Consider the following 22,467-nt stretch of genomic DNA (forward strand, 5'->3'; position numbering starts at 1 on the left):
TTGAGCTCAGGTATAAGGGTACAGACAACTGTTGCAGCACCCATATACGGCTAAACATGTGGTGGCCGATAGCCAGTAGAAGGTAATATCTCAGTTTTACATGCAAAATAATGTGGCCATTGACCACTAAATGCGGCGGGGGCTCAGGCTATATGTGGGCTATGCAACATCTGCCCGTATCCTTAATGTACTTATTAAGTCACCAGAGGAAATCGCTTTATAAATCAGTTTCTACTTTTTCTCTCCTTCACCCATTTCTGTCTTGGGTTCACACATGAATTCACAGCCACCATGTGAGAGAAGAAAAATGTTTTCTATAAAAATAGATGAGAAATTCACTACGTGACTGGAACCTGGCAATGCTTCTCTACATGAAATTCAGGTGGAGCTTTATAGTCAGAAAATGAGATGGTAAGGAAAATCCTGTAAAAGTGATTCATATGAGGAACAATGGCAGACATGAAGGTTGGACGGGGTCAACACTGACCAATGCGGCTCTGTACAGGCCGCCACAGAGCTCTAAGCCCACGTGTCTCTGATTGGGGCAAATTCCCAATCATGAACATTTATGAGGCTCCATAGAGTAGTTCAGATTGCTGCAGATAAGAAAAGGTCAACTTTTTATGAGGATCTCAAGACACACTGTAGGGAAAGTGGTGAACTGCCAACTATTATATCTAGTTTTATGTATTGAACAGCAGATGTTACTAATATTCACACTATGCAATTGTAGCAAGGGCTACTGACATACAATGGTCACATTTAAATCTACCAGCTAGTTGCACAGTGCTTCATGAACACCCCATAATGTCACATGTATGAGAGTCATCCAGCTGTACCAATAGTGTCATACTTATCCATGATCGACCTCTAGGGGATAGACACCCAAGGCCTGCACCCTAGTGTCATTGTTCTTTTTGGTTGGTGGTGGGGGTAGGGAGTTGGGTTTAGGAACCAGTATCATAAATATCCAGATCTGCCCATAAAGTCATAGCTTCTCAACTAATGTCATACATGTCATCTGTCCCCCCCCCCCCCTTTTCTTTCCGCGGAAAGAAAAGGGGGGTGGAGGGAGGGATAGGGAGGCTAAAAAATAAAGAAAAAACAAAAGGGAAATTCTGTATAAGACAAGATGAATTTATTATTGTATTCTATTCTATTGTTTTGCGACATTGAAATGGAAAACTGTCGATTTTTTTATCTTTTGGAAAATAAAATATATATAAAAAAAAAATAAAAAATACATGTCATCTGTCCACTCTTGTCATAGTTAAAACTATCCTGGCCTCAAGTATTAACAGTATGCATTGTCCCTTAGTATGTCCCAATTATCAAAGTTACCCTACTGAGAAACATCATCAAGAGTCACAGATCCACAGTCTCCACCCTAGAGTCATAGGTCCCATTTACATGGGTGGACGCATAGGGTAATGATTGGGAATTAATCTTTTGTTCTCTATCATGCTTCATTTTTCAGGTAAGTTCCTGTCTACAGTCCGACCTCTAGTGTAGTATGTACAGCCTGTCCTCTAGTGTCACCACTACAGTCTGCACTGTAGTGTCTACATTCCGCCCTCTTTGTCATATAGTCTGCCTTCCAGTGTCCTACCTACAGCCCACCCTCTACTGTCATCTATAGGCTGTCCTCTAGTGTCATATCTACAGTCAGTCCTCTAGAGTCATATCTAGTCTGTCCTCTAGTCTCATATCTACAGTCTGTCCTCTAGTGCCCTATCTATAGCCTGCCCTCTAGTGTCCTTTCTATACCCTGCCCTCTAGTGTCCTATCTACAGTCCTTCCTTCTACTGTCCTCTATTGTCCTCCTTCATGTCCTATCTACAGCCTGCCCCCTCTAGTGTAATTTATAGCGCATCCTCTAGTGTCCTATCTACAACATGCCCTCTAGTATCTGCCCTCTTCTGCCGTATTGTCCCTGTCTCAAGTGGGGCTGATTTCATAGGAAGCAAATTAGAGAAGTATGAGAGATGGATATTATCCAAGCTGATCTCCGTGCTGGAGAATAACTTCCATCCCATGCATGAGATGGTGATAGCATTGGGCAGTACCGTCAGTGACCGACCCAAGTGTGAGAAGGAGCGCTGTCGGAAGTCATTCCTCCCTGCTGCTGTTAGGCTGTACAACCAACACCGACCCAAACGGAGACAGACTGCATTTATAGCCTACCGAGTTCCTGAGGATATTATTCCATCCAGAGGCTGAATTTTTTAAGCTGTGATATATCCCTTATTTTCTACTTTTTTTAAAAAAAATCTGTACTCTACTGCCACTGTAATGCCTTTATTTTGGAGTTTTTGTATTCTTTGTGCTGCTGTAACACTGTGAATTTCCCCATGGTGAGACTATTAAAGGATTATCTTATCTTATTAACCCATCAATATGTTTTCTTGAGGGTAAACTGTCAAAACCCAAGGAAACCCACAGCAACACATGGAGAGCGTACAATTTCTAGGCAAATGCCCTTAGTCAGATTTGAAACTAAGACACCAGTGCTTCAAAGCAAAGGTGCTAACCACTGAGTCACTATGCCCTGTATCTAAATATGTTGATAGGAATCCTTGGTTTGACCCCTGTGGGGATTCGCTCTGGTAGGCAGGGTAAGCGGACGCAGTACAGAGGCAAAAACAAGGTTGTAAAGCAAAGTTTAGTGTTTATTCACACATAGGAAAAAAACAAGCCCAAAGTAAGTGTTCATTTTTGGTGCCTGTTTACACCACACAAAGTCCACAGTGCAAAAAGACTTCACCTGGTCAGCAGATTTTCACCCGCAGTCCACAGCAGGCTTTAGAGGCCTGTGTCCCCAGCATGCGGCTCTCACAAATAGATGGCCTCAGTGTCTCAAGACACAGACTCCACAGCTTCTCTGTCATGGAGGATAATACACACCAGCTGAACGTGCTGACTGGGTTTTTATATCCCAGCCAAAACCCGGCCTGGAACCGTGGGGAACAGCCACCCACCCTGCTCTTTGGCTGCTCCAAATAAGTACCGGATCGGCTTTACAGCCACACTAACAGCTGAAGTGTCAGACTGCAACTGCAAAACTGACACTTCAGGGAAAAACCCGGTTCTTACCTCACCGAGGCCAGGAACCTCGGTGACACGTATCTTCCGTCAATGACGGCCCCTTGTTCCTTCTTACGTACCTCCCCAGTTTGTTCAACCCTAAGGGGGTGAACACTTGCCAGACAGTGGACCCGGGACAGGACCCGGGCATTTCCCTGTAACCTGCCTGCCCTGGGTTCCTTGGAAAACTTTAAGTTTTGCAAAGATAAGAACCATCTGGTGACCCGAGCATTCCTCTCTTTGGCTTGGCTCATCCACTTGAGAGGGGAGTGGTCGGTCACCAGACTGAACTTTCTCCCCAACAGATAATAGCGGAGAGACTCAAGTGCCCACTTGATGGCCAGGCACTCTCTCTCCACTATACTGTACCTAGTCTCGGCTGGGGTGAGCTTCTGGCTTCCGTCAATGACGGCCCCTTGTTCCTTCTTACACCCCCTATTCCTTCATAATGTGACATCCTATCCTCATAAATGTCCATAATCAAACCACAGAGATAAATGAATATCCAGGGTGCCCCCTGGTATTATAATTGTCTCTCTCTGAATACAGTCCTATGAAAACACAGAGCTCATCTGGCCTCAGCGGACTCAGTAATTAAACATTTATAATCTGGGGTTTATAAAACGATGTTCACAACGAGGTAAGCCCACAGAAGTTCCTCCATGGACCCAGCCAGTAGTAATACAGTCTTTTGTCTATGACATCTCTAAAGTACCTTTGGCTCTAGAAAGCTGGGCAAGCGGGAAGCACAGCTTTTCAGAATTGGCATGTTGTGGTCTGGAAGTAGGAAAATGGTGCCCAGGCTTCCCGCCTATCCACATCCGCCCTGCATAGTAAACAGTCCCAGATTTTATGTCTTCTCTAACCACAGACTATTTTTAGTTGGAAATTGACAATAAGTGCAAGGTGCTTACTGTGGCCCAAACCCATAAAACCTCTTGCCAGGCGCATCAATCACTGATAGTGATTCCACTCTCCTTCTAGCTATGCCTGGCAGATGGCCAGGACTCGCCTCTGAAAACCCAAGAACGGTGCTGGAGATTGGAAAGAGGGATACCGCAGTCGGGTAATGTATCCTGCAGATGAGACATCTCTCCGGACAGGAGGAAATGCATGAATTGTATTAAAAGAAGATAAGGCTAGCGAGATTATAATGTTACAATGCTGAAAATTGTTTTTTATGCTATAAGATAAAAAATGTTTAAAATAAACATCTACTAATAAAATCTAATAAGATCAGAAAATGTTATACACACAATAACTGTGTAATTGTGTTATAGTTATAGCAGATCATGTACCAAGCAATAGCAGATTACAATAGGGTGTTTTAGGCTGCCATCCAAAACGCCCATCAATGTTCCTAAGTATATTCTCTATTCTAAAACTGGGACCTCTCTATCTCTATTCTAAAACTGGGACCTGGATCCTGGGGGCCCATGGCAGGCCACCATTTCATCAAGGTTCCTGGGCATTTCTAGGCCCAAATATCCGAGACTGCCTGGGCTGTGTCTCAGACAGCATGATCATATCTTTGAAATTGCCTGCAGCAGGGTGCAGGCAGCTCAGGCTGCAGGCTGGAAGAGGCTTCGCAGACGGCTGTGTGCAGTGGGACTTAGGTGAGATTTGTATTTCTTTGTCACTACTACTTGGGGCACTATAACTACTGAGGCACTACAAGGGGTATTATAAATAATTGGGCACTACATGGCAGCATTATATTTACTGAGGTCACTACAGGAGCACATTATAACTACTGGGGACATATTATAACTACTGTGTCAGTACAGGGGTCATTAAAACTACTTGGAGCCCTATAGAGGGCATTATAATGCCTGAGGGCACCATTGATGGGACTTATTACTACTGGAGGCTCTTATAGAGGGGTTTTATTACTACAGGGGTGATATTACTAGTGGAGGCACTATGGGGCATTATTACTACTGAGGGTACCGTGGGGGGACATTAATATTAGTGGGTATGATATGAAAGGTGCTGCTACTAATGGGGGAGCATTATCACTTTTGGAGGCAATGTGGGGCACTATTACTAGAGATGAGCGAAGTTTTGAAAAATTTGATTCAGCAACTTTGCCGAAGTTAGCCAAGAAATTTGATTTGTTACGAATTAATTCATCATTAATCTCTGTAAATCAGGTAAACCCAAGCCACTCTTCCTTAGGGTACGGCCACACGGAGAGGCCGTGCTGTGGATGGGTTGGGGCCATGCTGTAGTTAGAACTACAATTAGCCCTCAGCTGCCTTTCATTTAATAATGAAGACTGCACTGTATGGTCCTTCTTCATTGTTAATCATCTCTCGTATACCCACTTCTCCAACCCCAGCTCTCTCCTGCCCTACAGGTGGGAGCGCTTCTTCTGCCATCTGCTTTTCCTCCTTTTCCACATCAGACATCTAGTATCGATGATATGTCATCAGGAACATCCAGCTACTCCTCTCTCTGCATCTTGCTGACCTTTCTAGGACATGGAGACCAAGAAGGATGATTTGGAAGAAGAAAAGCCAGCAAGAATGGTCATCATTAAGACCGGGCCGCGTTAAGGGTTGCAGACTGGATGGTATTGGTTGGCACACTAGCACCGGAATAATAATAAAGGTTTCCATATTATTGGTATTGAATTACATTTACTGCTAAGTAGGAATAAATAAATAAAACGGACGCCGAATAAGTCTCCCTGTACTCTCCCTCTCCAATATTCTTCTATTAATAATTTTCAGCAACACTGTCGCTAGTGCATGAGTGCTAGCCACGTCTCTCCCTATGCTCAGCTCACAGGACAATGGCGGAGACCGCGCAGGATTAAGGTTTCATAGGGCTGTGACATCACAGGGGATGGCTATCTGAGGATTGGTTGGCTGCACGGCATTATGGGTGATCTCGCATTTCCGGGCTTCTTACTTTCATTTTGTAACACGTGCAGCCACCATTTTTGGAATAACTGATGTGTTACCATGATGCATGGGGAAATTCGGACAGAATTCCACTTCGAATTCTTTGCTTCGCTCAACACTAAGTATTACTAAAGTGGGTACCCTGAGAGAGAATTACTATTGAGGGGATTTATGGGAGCACTATATACTATTACTAGGGAAAACAGTATACACAGTATTAGGGGTAGCTGCAGGATAACACCGTTGGGGCACCGGGGGGGGGGGATGGTGGAAGACTGAGGAATCTAAGAGATCTGTGTGGCAAACTCTGCAGAGACGAGATGTGACTGAAAGATGTTGTCATGGCGGTCTGCTCCAAATGAGAAAGAAGAGGAAAGAAAACATCTACAATAAAGAAGATATCGCTGGACATAACTGGTATGTAGTGCTGTATTTGTGTCTGTTTGGTAGTGCAGAATGTAGTATTCCTCTAAATATGTCCTTAGCATTAGGGCTGGGGGTAGTATGCTGTGAAGTATATGTTTATTTTTTACTCTGCTCAATCTTGAGGAACAGCCCAGGGCCTTTAGGCCACTTAATCCTCCCTTGGTAATATCAGCATCGTGTAAGGGGCCAAGGGCCAGCACCATTTAATCTCACTGGTGTAGTTACAGGTGAAACTTGAAAAATTAGAATATCGTGCAAAAGTCCATTTATTTCAGTAATGCAACTTAAAATTAGAATGTTGTGAAAAGGTTCAATATTCTAGGCACAAAGTGTCACACTCTAGTCAGCTAATTAATCCATACCCCCTGAGCAAACGGTACCTCAAAATTGTGACTTTGGGGTTTCATAAGCTGTAAGCCATAATCATCCAAATTATAACTAATAAAGGCTTGAAATATCTCGCTTTGCATGTAATGAGTCTCTCTCATATGTTAGTTTCACCTTTTAAGTTGGATTACTGAAATAAATGAACTTTGCACGATATTCTAATTTTTCGAGTTTCACCTGTATGTTTTGGGTACAATTTCCGTGCAACAATTTCCGTGCAACACAATTAGGGTAGCTGCACGCCGAGTGCAATTTCAAAACAGACATTTTCATCTACATATCTATGCGTTTCTGCACCAAAATCCGCATGTGTTACTTGCAGTTTTTCATGCAGATGTGCTACAGATCTCACTTTTACATTGCAGAGGGTGAAATCTACGCAAAAAAAAAAAAATTACACAAACAATTGACATGCTGCCGATTTCAGAATCTGCATGGCAGGTAAATTTCCAGCCATAAAAAAAACAAGTGTACATGAGATTTGTCTAGTCTCATACACTTTGCTGGTACTGTATTACGCAATGGGAGCAGGCCCCCTAAAAGGAAGTCTATGTCCAATACCTAGAAATTTGCTGCATCTTCTTCATGGTGTATAGAGCTTGCTGCATTGACGTTAGCGGTGATGTAGAAGCATGAAACGTCAGATGCCCGTGTAGTTCTAGCCTGAGATCAGGGCTCCACATGTGGACAGGCATGTGAAAATCTTGAAATTTAAGGGTTATCCCCTATCTCCTGAACTCCCATAGAAATAAACAGAGCGCATGTTCGACCGGCCGCTCTGGTCATTTCACGTAAGAAGCAGAGGGCCTGCAGGAGGTACGGGCCCCCCCGGTTCCCATGATTGGTCGGGATCTCAACTGTAGGACCCCCACCGATCTGATAGTTTACTTACCGGAATACCCCTTTAAGTAGTGGAGGAGGGGATACTTTGCATAGTAATGTCATTCTGTATGTTCATCATTCTCATCATGATTATACAATTGAACTGTATCTTGTGAGAACCTTCATCATCTTCCGAGCTGTCCACGGCTGCTCAGCATTTTTGAAATGTAACAATCACTAATTAGAATTTTTGGTTGTTGCAGAGATTCCGATCTGTTCCACAATTAACCTTTCTCCATAATCCATCTCACAGTAAAAATTTATGTGACTCCATAAAATGCACAGCGTCTAAGAACGTGCCAGCCTCGCCTCCATAAAATGGCAGAGCCTTGCATTGCTCCTTTATTTCTAAGCAGAAGTTATCACTATCACGGCAGCTACCTGGCAGGAGTGTTTCTGGAACGGACTGAAGCTGCACTATGACCAGCCACCATCCCTTTTTACGTGTTGCAGGCGTTTACGTGGAGTAAAAACCATCACCATTTGGCAATGTAAGGGAACGTCAGGTTTTTCAATGTGCGACATAAATTCTTACACATAAAATGGAACAAATTCATCCTTTTGCAATGCTGCTCAGTGTCAGGGAAATAGAAATAAGTTCATTCGTTTTTGAAGCTGGACATAAATGGGTTGTGTCACTTCGTCAAACAGCATTTATTATGTAGAGGAAGTTAATACAAGGCACATACTAATGTATTGTGATTGTCCATATTGCTTCCTTTGCTGGCTGGATTCGTTTTTCCATCACATTTTACACTGCCTGTTTCCATGGTTATGACCACCCTAGAATCCATCAGTGGTGGTCGTGCTTGAACACTACAGGAAAAAGCACTAGCCTGTGTGCGGTCCCATGTTCCCGGCCACCCAAGAAGCCCGTGCATTTTCCTATAGTGTGCAAGCACGACCACCACTGATGGATTGCAGGGTGGTCATAACCATGGAAACAGGCAGTGTATAATGTGATGGAAAAATGAATCCAGCCAGCAAAGGAGGCAATATGGACAATCACAATACATTAGTATGTGCCTTGTATTAACTTCCTCTACATAATAAATGCTATTTGCAGAAGTGAGACAACCCCAATCAGGGGGTGATCTGAGCTGTGCCACGATTCCATGCAGCAGCCACTTTCCGGATCACGTTCTGTACATTGGGCACCTAGTCCTAGGATTAGAACTTGCAGCACAAACGTCTGAATCTCTTGCTACAGCGCTAGCATGCGCTGCTAGTTCAAATCCCATGCTCAATGTATGGCACGTGACCCTGGAAGTGCCCACTGCACGAGAAGATTGCAGCACATCTTGGGTTAACCCCTCTAAAGGGAATCTGTCACCTATTTTGAGCCTATAAAACTGTTAACATAGCAATGTACAATAAAGTACCTTCATTCCTACATGTGTCCTCTTTCTTTTATTAAACTTTTCATTCAGAGGAAAAAGCGATTTTTCTGATATGCAAATGAAGTCTCAAGGTGCCCAGAGGGGCGTTATTACTCTGCTCTAGTGCCCAGTAACGCCCCCCTGCAGTGCCCAGCCCGCCTTTCTTCCAAGCACAGCACGCCTCCTAAGAAATAAATGTACTCCTACATCCTTGCCGAACGGCGCCGTCCCCTCCACTACGTCATTTAATTTATTCACTGCACCATCCTTGCTTCCTCCTCTCTTGGCGTCCGAAATCCCGCGCAGGCGCAGTATCGCTGAGTGCCTGCGCCTGTACGATACTCCTGCTCCTGAGGGCAATAGGGGGCTGGCTACAGCGCTGAATAGAAAAAACGCTGGACTCATATCAAAGTTAGACGTCACGCTGGACTCAAATCAGCTCATTAGCATGCGGCACGTGGCATCTTTGTGTGTATATTATGAGGCTAACCATCTGTCACACCAGTAAGTGAATACATCTAAGGTACTTCTTAATAGTTAATGATTGAATATAATGAGTTATATTATAATCAAATACCCCCATGACAGGTTTCCTTTAAGGGTCCATTCAGACGTCCGTATGTGTTTTGCGGATCCGCAAAACACAGACACTGGCAATGTTCATTCCACATTTTGCGGACAGCATATCGCCGGCACTCTCATAGAAAATGCCTTTTCTTGTCCGCAATTGTGGACAAGAATAGGACATGTTCTATTTTTTTGCGGAACAAAAGTGCGGATCCGCAAATGCGGACAGCACATTCCGGCCCCATTGAAAATTAATGGGTCCGCACCTGTTCCGCAAGATTGCGGAGCGGATGCGGACCCATTTTGCAGACGTGTGAATGGACTCTAAGTGTACATCTTCATGGTGATTTTGTGCAGGACTTGTGTTGCGTCCAAGTTTTGCAGAGTAGGAAAGCTGCCATAGGAATGCGACCCCGACAGTGTTGGATATTTTTGCAATTCGCATATTGCGGCACATTACAACCCTATTCATTTCTGTGGCAGCCCGCTACACTGCAATCGCCAAAGGCCCAAGTTCCCTTTAGATCTGTGCCAAGTAGCAGACGACTCTCCTGCGACTTCCATTAACTTCAATGGAATAAGAGTCGCGTGCGACTTCAGACCCGCGACACAAAATCCATCAGTTCTGATTTTCTGCAGCTGTCGCGTTGCAGCATGTCTTGTGTCACACTGCAACACCCGTGACAGCCATTGGATCCAATGTCACGCGACTTTCTTGTTGCACGACATAGGTCGTCATGTAGCCGCAGCCAAACACTTTTACATTAGCCCACAGAGGTCCTAAGGAGCTGATCACACATTCAATGATTTGGAATTTCTGGTAATCTGGCTTTTTGGTGGTTCCAAGACTTTATTATTGGTATTGGATACACAGTACTCGGAAAATGAACTGATTGTAATTGCAGTTACATCCAGAAGATGGCAATATAGAGTACAATGGCCTGGAGATTTATAGACTATTCCAGGGCAGGATTGACATGAACCATTTATATCATTCTGTGTAAATCCCATCACTGGACGGGAGGACCGATCACTGCGCCCACTGATACATTAACAGATGTTCTGTTGCTGTTGGCACGGGAGCTTTTCAATTCCCCACGTACGATCATTTCACAGGGATGCAAAGATTAGACGGGTCTCATTAGGGAGATGCAGCAACTGTTCATTTAGAGAACACAATATATTGACGCGGCGTTTGATTCTGAACATCAGAGGCAGAGTCTCTTCTTCTCTATGTCTGGTCATTCAACATCATTCTGGGCAGATTTGTTTGGCAGTTGCGTGGTGTAGATGCCTATTGCTCGGAAATGCACTTGATCTTCCAGCTCTTGTTTTACAAATGCAGCCGAACCGAAACGTTTCCACGTAACATATGGCATCGGGGGACGAAAACGCACACATACGCATCCCTCTATACCGCGGCCCCATATCCAGCTCATTTACATGACACAGGACCCAGGTGTGCCTTCATATGTCCCAGCATATGGTCGACACTTCCAGGTATATCTGCTTTTTACCTTTCTCATAGTTTGAGTTATTTCCCAATTTCAAGATGTCTGCTGCTGCTATCAGTGATGGAGAACATTCTTGCTCACATCCTAACATGCTACTTTTCACAGTTCAGGGTTTGTTACAATTGCATCCAGTCTGGAGACTTTATATTAGAAAATTGCAGAACTTTTTGTCCACACATTGGAGGTAATGTACGAATATTTTGCTACCAGTTTTTAGAAAATTTTTTTTTTACTTTTTCAATGTAACATTATAATATCACTACGTAGAGATTATTCAACTCTGCCCGAGCGACAATATTTAGTTGAACAGGAATTTTTGCCCCACATGCGACACATAGGAGTGTCAAGGGCCAGGGGCTGGGACTTAAGTCCTGCCAAATATACCAATAGTTATCCCTGAAAGAAGGTATAAATGTTGGCAAAAAAACGACTCCATCCAGGGGCTGGTCTAGCTTTTCCGCCAGGCGTGCAGACTGCTGAATTTAATGAGACGGCGCACGCCTCAAGATAAATTAGGTGCATCTTCCGTCAGCAAAGCCAGTGCGAAAGGGGAGTAAAGGACCGCCGTAAAAAGCCGGTCTTCATAAGTGACCCCCATTGAGTAAACTTTTCTCTAAATAAAACCAGCAGACTTCTAGAAGTCTCTAAAACCAGATAGATTTCCCATCCTAGCGCTGGCGGCTTCGAAAAATCCTCTCGTGATGTAGTAGATCTGACAGCAACAACAGGCTGTTGCTAGAGTCTAATGGTGGATAACAACTTGTTGGATCAATACCAGATCAGTAAACCAGAAGACTGGGCTGTCACTAGTTCTAAGCGATTGTCGTCTTCTCCTCGGCTCAAGTGTAGTCCGCATCTTAAGTCTCTTCACCAACAAACAGGATGGAGAATGTGATCAATAAGGGGGACAGAGCGTGTATAATTCCGCATCTTAGCTGTAGACCAAGAATAAGACATCTAATCAGGCGGTTTGTAGAGCAAGTCATTGTTAATTATCTTGTAGATCTTTATAAGAAGAAATTTTCTGTCAGGATTATTCAGGACTTAAAGGAGGAGGACTCTGAGATGCCGACCTGACATGAAGCATTGCCTACTGATGAGGTGCAGGTCCCAGTCTTGCCACTTCTAGTCACTGTTCATGTCCCCTTGCTGTCTGGAAGCAAAGCTCTGTTCAAGCCTTGACAGCCTTATCCAGCGGTGAGAAGTGACCCCTATCTACAGAAACGATTAGATCGGTGGAGGTCCTCCCGCAGGAAAACGGGGGCCCCGTATCCCTCGAGCAAAGTGACAGGTCAGGCATGCGCAATGCCGCTCCATTCATCTCTATAGGAGTTCCGGAGACTGATGAATACAGTGCTCAGCTATTTCCAGAACTCCCATAGAGATGAATGGAGCAGCAGTGTGCATGCCCAATCCGCCACTCCGTTCATTTCAGGGTTGTCCCAAGGGGTATGGGGTCCCTGTTCTGAGGTAGGACCCCAACGATCTAATAGTTATCCCCTACCCTTAGGCATAGCTTCTCACAACCGGAATATCCCTTTAAAGGGGCTCTCCAGGATTAGGAAAAATCCTGCTTTCTTCCAAAACAGTGCCACAGCTGTCTACAGGTTGTGTGTGGTATTGCAGCTCAGCTCTATTCATTTTCATCGGGTGTAGTGCTGTTTTTGGAAGAAAGCAGCCATGTTTTCCTAATAAAGGGGTATTCGAGTAACAAGTTATGACCTATCCATTACTGGTGGGAGTCCAATCTCTGGGACCCCAACAAATTTTAAGAATGGGGGTTCCATGTCCCCCGTTTGGATTAGCGACTGCTAGTCAATTCAAAATCTATAGGGACTGGCCAAGATAGCCAAGAGCTGTACTGGCATCTCATCAGTCGAGGTGAGTTTTAATGAAATGGCAGCGCGCCTACCTGATCAGCATTCTATTCAATCAGGAGACATGGGGCCCCTGTCCTACTTATCTGTCAGCTGTCACCTATGTAGTGGATAGGTAATAACTTCGTATTACCGGAATACCCCTTTAAAGGGGATGTCTCAGGATAGAACTGGATGGCATCTCATTATAATAAGACAGATCAGGACCCAAACCCTTGTGATCAATTACTAGAAGTAGCAACAGATCTAGGGTAGCACTGCGCCACTTTAATTCCTGTGGCCCCTGTGTGGGCACAAGGCTGGGCATTGTCTATAATGGGCGATACATTCGATAGCCTCCAAATATTGGAAATAAAATCAGAGATTACTATAGTTTAAAACACTTTTTTCAGGTCGAGAGAAGCTTTGGCTGTCAGTGAGTGGGTTAAACATACAGGGCTCTGCCCGCACAGCTCGCTGAGAGCGGAGACAGGTGGGTAACAAGCAGTTTGACATCTTTGTACTTTACAGCTCCCTCCAGTCTTTTAGTGGTCGGAAGCCAAAAGACTCCAAAACTGTTTGCATGTTGCTTGCTAAACACTGAGAGAATCACTGCCAGGACCAGCCCAAAGGATTCCCCACATGTCTCCGAGCCTTGTGATGAAGACATTCCTGTGCTACCAAGAGCAAACACCAGGGGCAGCATGTAACCGTGTACAGAAATAAAGCCATTTACTGATGCTGATATTTTATATATAAATCACACATTACATTTATTATAGATCTTTACTAAATCCTGTTTACTTTTATTATCCCTTCAATCAGGTCTCTGAACAAATATTATAGATATTATATTAGTTTTTTTTTCTTCTGTTCTCAGTGTTGCCCTCTGTTGACCTACCTGAATGAATGGGAAATGAGTGAGAACTGTTCTTCACACATATCTGCCTCAGCTTCTCCTACTGCCCCATGAAAATAACGACCATAGTACTGCCCTTATACACAAGAATATAACTCCTAGTATACTGCCCCTGTATACAAAAAAAAGTATACTATAATACTGCTCCCTGTGTACAAGAATGTACCTGCTATAATACTGCTCCTATGTACAACAATATAACTACTATAATACTGCTCCTATGTACAAGAATATAACTACTATAATACTGCTCCTATGTACAAGAATATAACTACTATAATACTGCTCCTATGTACAAGAATATAACTACTATATTACTGCCTCCTATGTACAACAATATAACTACTATAATACTGCTCCTATGTACAAGAATATAACTACTATAATACTGCTCCTATGTACAAGAATATAACTACTATAATACTGCTCCTATGTACAAGAATATAACTACTATATTACTGCCTCCTATGTACAAGAATATAACTACTATAATACTGCTCCTATGTACAAGAATATAACTACTATAATACTGCTCCTATGTACAAGAATATAACTACTATAATACTGCAAGAATATAACTTATAATACTGCTTCTATGCACAAACATATAATCACTATAATACTGCCGCTATGTATAAGAATATAACTTCTAAATAATGTTTCCTGTGTATGACAATATAGTTTTTATACTTCTGTCCTGCCACATTCAAGATTATAACTATTATAATACTGCCTGCTATGTATAAGATAACTATTATAATACTGATCCTATGTACAAGAATATAACTACTATAATACTGCTCCTATGTACAAGAATATAACTACTATAATACTGCTCCTATGTACAACAAAATAACTACTATAATACTGCCTCCTATGTACAAGAATATAACTACTATAATACTGCTCCTATGTACAAGAATATAACTACTATAATACTGCTCCTATGTACAAGAATATAACTACTATAATACTGCCCCATGTAAAATAATATAACTACTATAATACTGCTCCTATGTACAAGTATATGACTACTATAATACTGCTCCTATGTACAAGAATATAACTACTATAATACTGCCTCCTATGTGCAAGAATATAACTACTATAATACTGCTCCTATGTACAACAATATAACTACTATAATGCTGCTCCTATGTACAAGTATATGACTACTATAATACTGCTCCTATGTACAAGAATATAACTATTATAATTCTGCTCCTATGTACAAGAATATAAGTACTATAATACTGCCTCCTATGTGCAAGAATATAACTACTATAATACTGCTCCTATGTACAAGAATATAACTACTATAATACTGCCTCCTATGTACAAGTATATGACTACTATAATACTGCTCCTATGTACAAGACTATAACTATTATAATACTGCCTCCTATGTACAAGAATATAACTACTATAATACTGCTCCTATGTACAAGAATATAACTATTATAATACTGCCTCCTATGTACAAGAATATAACTACTATAATACTGCTCCTATGTACAAGAATAAAACTATTATAATACTGCTCCTATGTACAAGAATATAACTACTATAATACTGCTCCTATGTACAAGAATATAACTACTATAATACTGCTCCTCTGTACAAGAATATAACTATTATAATACTGCCTCCTATTTACAAGAATATAACTACTATAATACTGCCTCCTATGTACAAGAATATAACTACTATAATACTGCCTCCTATGTACAATATTACTACTATAATACAGTGCCTATGTACAACAATAACTGCTATAATACTGCCCCCTATGTACAAGAATATAACTACTATAATACTGTCTCCTATGTACAGTACAAAAATATAACTGCTATAATACTGCCCCCTAAATACAAGAATATAACTACTATAATACCACCACCAATGTACAAGAATATAACTACTATAATACTACTCCTATGTGCAATAATTTAACTACTATAATACTGCTCCTATGTACAAGAACATAACTATTGTAATACTGCCTGTTATATACAGTAACTACTATTTTCTCTTTAATCTCTCTTGAACAATGTTGTCTGCTCTGCATCGTGTATAAAAGTTCCTATTATAACAGATAGTATCTTTTAAGACATTGCCTCGGTGACTTCAATTACAGGATTTTTACAATACTTTATCTTCTCCCATATGATATTGAGTAGTTTGTCATGTCTTAAGTAGCAAATGTCACATGACCTTTCAGGCGGTGCCCAGACGTGGGTGTTCTGTGCCGTTCGCCCCATAGTGACATTTTGTGCCTAATTGCTAAACATCAACATAGTAATAAAACATGGTGGCGGCTGAATGTACTGTAAGGCTACTTTCACATTAGTGTTTTTTGTGGATCCATCATGGATCTGCAAAAACACTTCCGTTACAATAATACAACCGCCTGCATCTGTCGTTAACGGATACGGTTGTATTATGTCTTCTATAGCCAAGACGGATCAGTCATGAACACCATTGAAAGTCAAAGGGGGACACATCCATTTTCTGTTGTGTCAGAGAAAACTGATCCGTCCCCATTGAACTACATTGTGTGTCAGGACCGATCCGTCTTGCTCCGCACCACTTTGCGGACAGAAAAACGCTGCATGCAGCGTTATTCTGGCCGCGATGGGGACCAAACGGAACGGAATGCATTTTGGTGCATTTCTTTTCGTTCAGTTTTGTCCCCATTGACAATGAATGGGGACAAAACTGAAGCGTTTTCTTCCGCTATTGAGACCCTATGACAGATCTCAATAGCGAAAAGGGAAAGTGCAAGTGTGAAAGTAGTCTAACTGAGAAAGCAGGAATCTGTACAGGTGGAGCAGAATCTGGAGCAGTGAAAAGAGCACTTTGTTAAGGCCTAGTTCACACGAACGTTTTTTTTGCGGGTGTACGGGCCGTTTTTTTGTGTTCCGTATACGGTCCGTATACGGAACCATTCATTTCAATGGTTCCGCAAAAAAAACGGAATGTGTTCCGTATGCATTCCGTTTCCATATTTCTGTTTTTCCGTTCCGTTGAAAGATAGAGCTTGTCCTATATTTGGCCGTAAATCACAGGGCGTGGCTCCATTCAAGTCAATGGGTCCGCAAAAAAAACGGAACACATACGGAAATGCATCCGTATGTCTTCCGTTTCCGTTCCGTTTTTTGCTGAACCATCTATTGAAAATGTTATGCCCAGCCCAATTTTTTCTATGTAATTACTGTACACTGTATATGCCATACGGAAAAACGGAACTCAATAACGGAACAACGGATCCGTGAAAAACGGACCGCAAAAAACTATAAGGCCCCTTTCACATGGGCGAGTATTCCGCGCGGATGCGATGCGGGAGGTGAACGCATTGCACCCGCACTGAATACCGACCCATTCATTTCTATGGGGCTGTGCACACGAGCGGTGATTTTCACGCATCACTTTTGCGTTGCGTGAAAATCGCAGCATGCTCCTCTTTGTGCGTTTTTCACGTAACGCAGGCCCCATAGAAATGAATGGGGTTGCGTGAAAATCGCAAGTGCGGATGCGGTGCGATTTTCACGCACGGTTGCTAGGAGACGATCGGGATGGAGACCCGATCATTATTATTTTCCCTTATAACATGGTTATAAGGATAAATAATAGCATTCTGAATACAGAATGCATAGTAAAACAGCGCTGGAGGGGTTAAAAAAAAATAAAAAATCATTTAACTCACCTTAATCCACTTGCTCGCGTAGCCGGCATCTCCGTCTGTCTCTTTTACTGTATAGGACCTGTGGTGAGCATTAACTATAGTTCAAGGACCTGGGATGACGTCACTCCGGTCATCACATGGTATGTCACATGATCTTTTACCATGGTGAATCACCATGGTAAAAGATCATGTGACGTACCATGTGATGACCAGAGTGACGTCATCCCAGGTCCTTGAACTATAGTTAATGCTCACCACAGGTCCTATACAGTAAAAGAGACAGACGGAGATGCCGGCTACGCGATCAAGTGGATTAAGGTGAGTTAAATGTTTGTTTGTTTTTAACCCCTCCAGCGCTGTTTTACTATGCATTCTGTATTCAGAATGCTATTATTTTCCCTTATAACCATGTTATAAGGGAAAATAATACTATTTACAGAACATCGATCCCAAGCCCGAACTTCTGTGAAGAAGTTCGGGTTTGGGTACCAAACACGCTCGATTTTTCTCACGCGAGTGCAAAACGCATTACAATGTTTTGTACTCGCGCGAAAAAATCGGGGGTGTTCCCGCAATGCATCCGCACATTTTCCCGCAACGCCCGTGTGAAAGAGGCCTAAAAGCCATACGTTCGTGTGAACTAGGCCTAAGGCTGTATTACACAGCCCGATGTGGCAATGTGAAGCGTTCCCTCCCGACAATCACTTGCTCACTAGCGGAGGAGACCACTGCTATTACATGCAGCAATCCCCTCCGCAGCATGGGGAGGAGTGATTGCTATGCCATCGCTCGTCCCTATCCTTTATAGTGGTTTTCCGACGGCAAATCGTTATTAGACACCACGATCTGCTGCCTGCAAATGAAATTTTTTTAATATGTCAAAAGATTTTGACTGCTCATTTGCTCGTTCATTGGGCAATCGGTGGCAGTATTACACTGACAGATGATCGCTAACGAGTAGTGTTGAGCGAACTTCTGTTTTTTACGTTCGGCGTCTAAAGTTCGGCTTCCGGTTAGCGGAGAATCCCGATATGGATTCCGAATTCCGTTGTGGTCCGTGGTAGCGGAATCAATAATCGGCCATTATTGATTCCGCTACCACGGACCACAACGGAATTCGGAATCCATATCGGGATTCTCCGCTAACCGGAAGCCGAACTTTAGACGCCGAACTTAAAACAGAAGTTCGCTCAACACTACTAACGAGCATTCATGCAAATGCTCGTTAGCGATTATGTGCCGATACATCAGACAGTGTAACACAGGCTTCACTGGGGGTTTGTTTGAATATAATTCGGCAATCACTGCTGCCTAATCTTGTAAACACATGAAATACTGAGGATGACTGATAAGATCAATGCTACAAGTACTGCACTAATTACTGTGGCAGGGCACCATATGACATGTGCAATGGCTCCACAGTCCTGCAGCTAAGGGTGACAGCTGCCATCTTACGTCTAGTTTCTTCTAGAACTTGGGGTCCAGACTGTTTAGGTCCCATTTTCCTAACCCTATACAACTGTAGTAAAGGCTTAGCTGAACCTTCATGGGCTAACAGCAAGCGGTGATCTTAGTAAGAAAGTAGTAAGCAATCGTAATACAAGGGGCATACACAGATCCCCAAAAACTAGCATAAATATATTGATAAATCTCCAGCTTCCCTTCTATTGCAAAGCTGTCTGCCTGCAGCCACCACTAGGGGGAGCTCAGTGCATAGGAATTTATACAATTACTGGAAACTGTAATAATCTCTTTGCATTGAACTCAATATTCATGACTCTGTGTTGTGTCATTCCTGCATTTGTCCTGCTGGAAGTTTAAATGGCCAGCAGTCTGCAATAATGGTTCTTCTGGGTGTTACCAGTTGGGGGTGTGTCCCTACACAGTCTGACACTGACAATACTGATTGGATAGTGTCAGGTTATGCACAGACATCCCCCCAACTGGTAACACCCATCTGGACCTTTATTGAGGACTGATTGCAATTTATTCATACATTTCTAGTAGGAATAACAGAGGAATGGCACAACATACAGTAGTTGTCATAAGATTAGATGTTACTGTAGCAGCCAGTGAGGAGATGGAGCTGAGAATGGGAGTGGTAGTAGCTTCGATTAGCACACAGTCTATCACAGTGGCTGTCAGTTGCAGAATAAGGAGGGGTCACCCTTTCCAGGGCCAGTGCAGCATTAGAAGGGGGCACCCTTTCTTCCCTTAAGTCACACCCTGATGTGGGGCTCCTGCTTGATGGTAGCTGGGGTGCCCGTGATGTTAGGTGTTTGGATGAGTGCAAGGCAGGGCGTATAGAATGTATAGTGCAATGGCCGAGGTATGGTGTAGGAGTCAGGAAACCAGGCCAGAGGTAGAAAAATAAATGTCTCTCTCTACTGTAGTGCAAAATAGGAGGAGTAGTACATCCAACAAAAGCAAAACACGGTTCCAGTTATGGCCCTCTTTCCTCTGTATCTGGCTAATGTCTCTCTCAGTAGAATCTCTGGCTGGCAACAGTATACATGATACAACTTGCCAGGTCATTCCTCAAAGGGGTTATCCCATGACTAATGTAAAAATATGAAAAGCAGACATCATATAGCACATGAAAATCTTTTTCTAATGAAGCTAGAACCAGCCCTGTACCTCACATGGATCCAGAGATCTCCCCATTTATTGTTCTGCTAGATTTATATCAAGCTGACAGCTCAAGGGGAGTGTCTTATCTGCTGCAGCTCAGGGGGCGTGTTCATGCTCTCCCTATCACATCTCAGGGGGTGTGTCCATGTTCTCTTTATCACAACTCAGGAGGCAGTTGAAGGATGAAACTGAGTATGTGCGGCCATCTCAGTGAGCAGGACAAAGAAATAAGAAAAAGAACAAACAGCAGGTGGCGCTATACGGATACATTTTATTGAATAACTCAGCGACTATGCAGTATTTTTAATTACAGGCAATTACAAAAGTATTCAGACCCAGGCGCTGGTTTGAAAACTGTACAATATTTTTCATGGGACAACCCATTTAAGTGTGTGGCGTGTCTTAGCTGTAATCCCTCCATGACAGTAAAGTCTTCATTGCCCTCAATGGTGGTTACCTTACTGACTCCAATGCCTGTCTATTCAGATTCCAAGCACTCCAATACTCTCCTTTATCTTTCTCCCCTTCTCTTCTTTATCTTTCTTGATGTAGATCTTGCAGCAATCACACAGAGATCTGTTAGGCCCCTTTCACACGGGCGTGATTTCCACACGGGTGCAATGCGTGAGGTGAACGCATTGCACCCGCACTGAATCCGGACCCATTCATTTCTATGGGGCTGTGCACATGAGCGGTGATTTTCACTCATCACTTGTGCGTCGCGTGAAAATCGCAGCATGCTCCTCTTTGTGCGTTTTTCACGTAACGCAGGCCCCATAGAAATGAATGGGGTTGCGTGAAAATCGCAAGCATCCGCAAGCAAGTGCGGATGCGGTGCGATTTTCACACACGGTTGCTAGGTGATGATCGGGATGGGGACCCGATCATTAATATTTTCGCTTATAACATGGTTATAAGGGAAAATAATAGCATTCTGAATACAGAATGCATAGTACAATTGGGCTGGCGGGGTTAAAAAAAAAGAATTATTTTTTTTACTCACCTTAATCCACTTGTTCGCGCAGCCGGCATCTCTTCTGTCTTCTTTTGTGAAGAATAGGACCTTTGATGACGTCACTACGTTCATCACATGGTCCGTCACATGACCCATCACCATAGTGATGAGCGTAGTGATGTCATCAAAGGTCCTATTTCTCACAGAACAAGACAGAAGAGATGCCGGCTGCGCGAACAAGTGGATTAAGGTGAGTAAAAAAAAAATTTCTTTTTTTTTTAACCCCGCCAGCCCAATTGTACTATGCATTCTGTATTCAGAATGCTATTATTTTCCCTTATAACCATGTTATAAGGGGAAATAATACAATCTGCACAACCTTGAACCCAAACCTGAACTTCTGTGAAGAAGTTCGGGTCTGGGTACCACAGTCAGTTTTTTATCACGCGCGTGCAAAACACATTGCACACGCGCGATAAAAACTGAGCAACGGAACGCAATCGGAGTCAAAACTGACTGCAATTGGGTACCTACTCGCGCGGGTTTGCTGCAATGCACCGGGAAGCATCCGGACCAAATCCGGACACGCTCGTCTGCAAGGGGCCTTAAACTCTGAATCCTGAGGCCCAAGCAGAGGAAGCAAAAGTCAGGGCATCCTCCTTTCTAACTACTCCCCCCTAAGACTCTCCTAGAAGACTCTAGAGCTGGGGGTGGAGCCAGCCACCACCTAGCAACCTTCTGCAATGTGCTATTCCAGGATTAGTTAACTCTGTCCCTACTATACAGAGCTACTGCTGGAAGTATACAAGACATAACAATACATGACATAACATTGCATTACATAATATTAAATAAACCATTTGCAGATACCCTCTGCTCTTGGGTACTGCATTATTGCATGGAGAATTGTCAGGAAAGGTGACGGGTCCTCTTTAACATGTATTTATGTAGCAAGTCCTTGGTAAGGTCACATTGTTTGATAACCATGACTCCATGTCCTAAAGTTTAATTCCAAGAAGCCATCAGAGATATGATTGCAGCTCTGGTTGTGAATGAAGTCCTAATCAGGCAATTGAAAAGTTATATGGAGATTTACAGGTTACATATTCAAAAACTTTACAAATACTTATGGTCTCATAGACCGCTCACACCAGAGCTGCAGTAAACAGCTTTCAAATCGATGCTGCCGCCCCTTGGATTTTCACAGAAGAAAGGGTTAATGGCTCTGTATAATTCTTCAAAACACGGCCCGAGCCTCTGTATAATTCTTCAA

At 43.0% G+C, this 22,467-nt stretch overlaps 1 protein-coding gene and 1 long non-coding RNA gene across 3 annotated transcripts in view; one reads left to right on the forward strand and one right to left on the reverse strand.

The window, feature by feature from the left end:
* LOC121000945 overlaps window positions 1-22,467 on the forward strand; it is a 677,653-nt gene that overhangs the window by 408,759 nt on the left and 246,427 nt on the right. The window contains exon 2 of the long non-coding RNA XR_005778937.1: window positions 17,869-17,878. This is a non-coding gene — a long non-coding RNA (uncharacterized LOC121000945). The remainder of the gene's footprint in view (window positions 1-17,868; window positions 17,879-22,467) is intronic.
* Window positions 1-22,467, reverse strand: part of KIRREL3 (kirre like nephrin family adhesion molecule 3) — an 886,110-nt gene that overhangs the window by 332,187 nt on the left and 531,456 nt on the right. The window lies entirely within an intron of this gene.

Source organism: Bufo bufo, chromosome 1, assembly GCF_905171765.1.
Source record: "Bufo bufo chromosome 1, aBufBuf1.1, whole genome shotgun sequence".
Taxonomy (NCBI): Eukaryota; Metazoa; Chordata; class Amphibia; order Anura; family Bufonidae; genus Bufo; species Bufo bufo.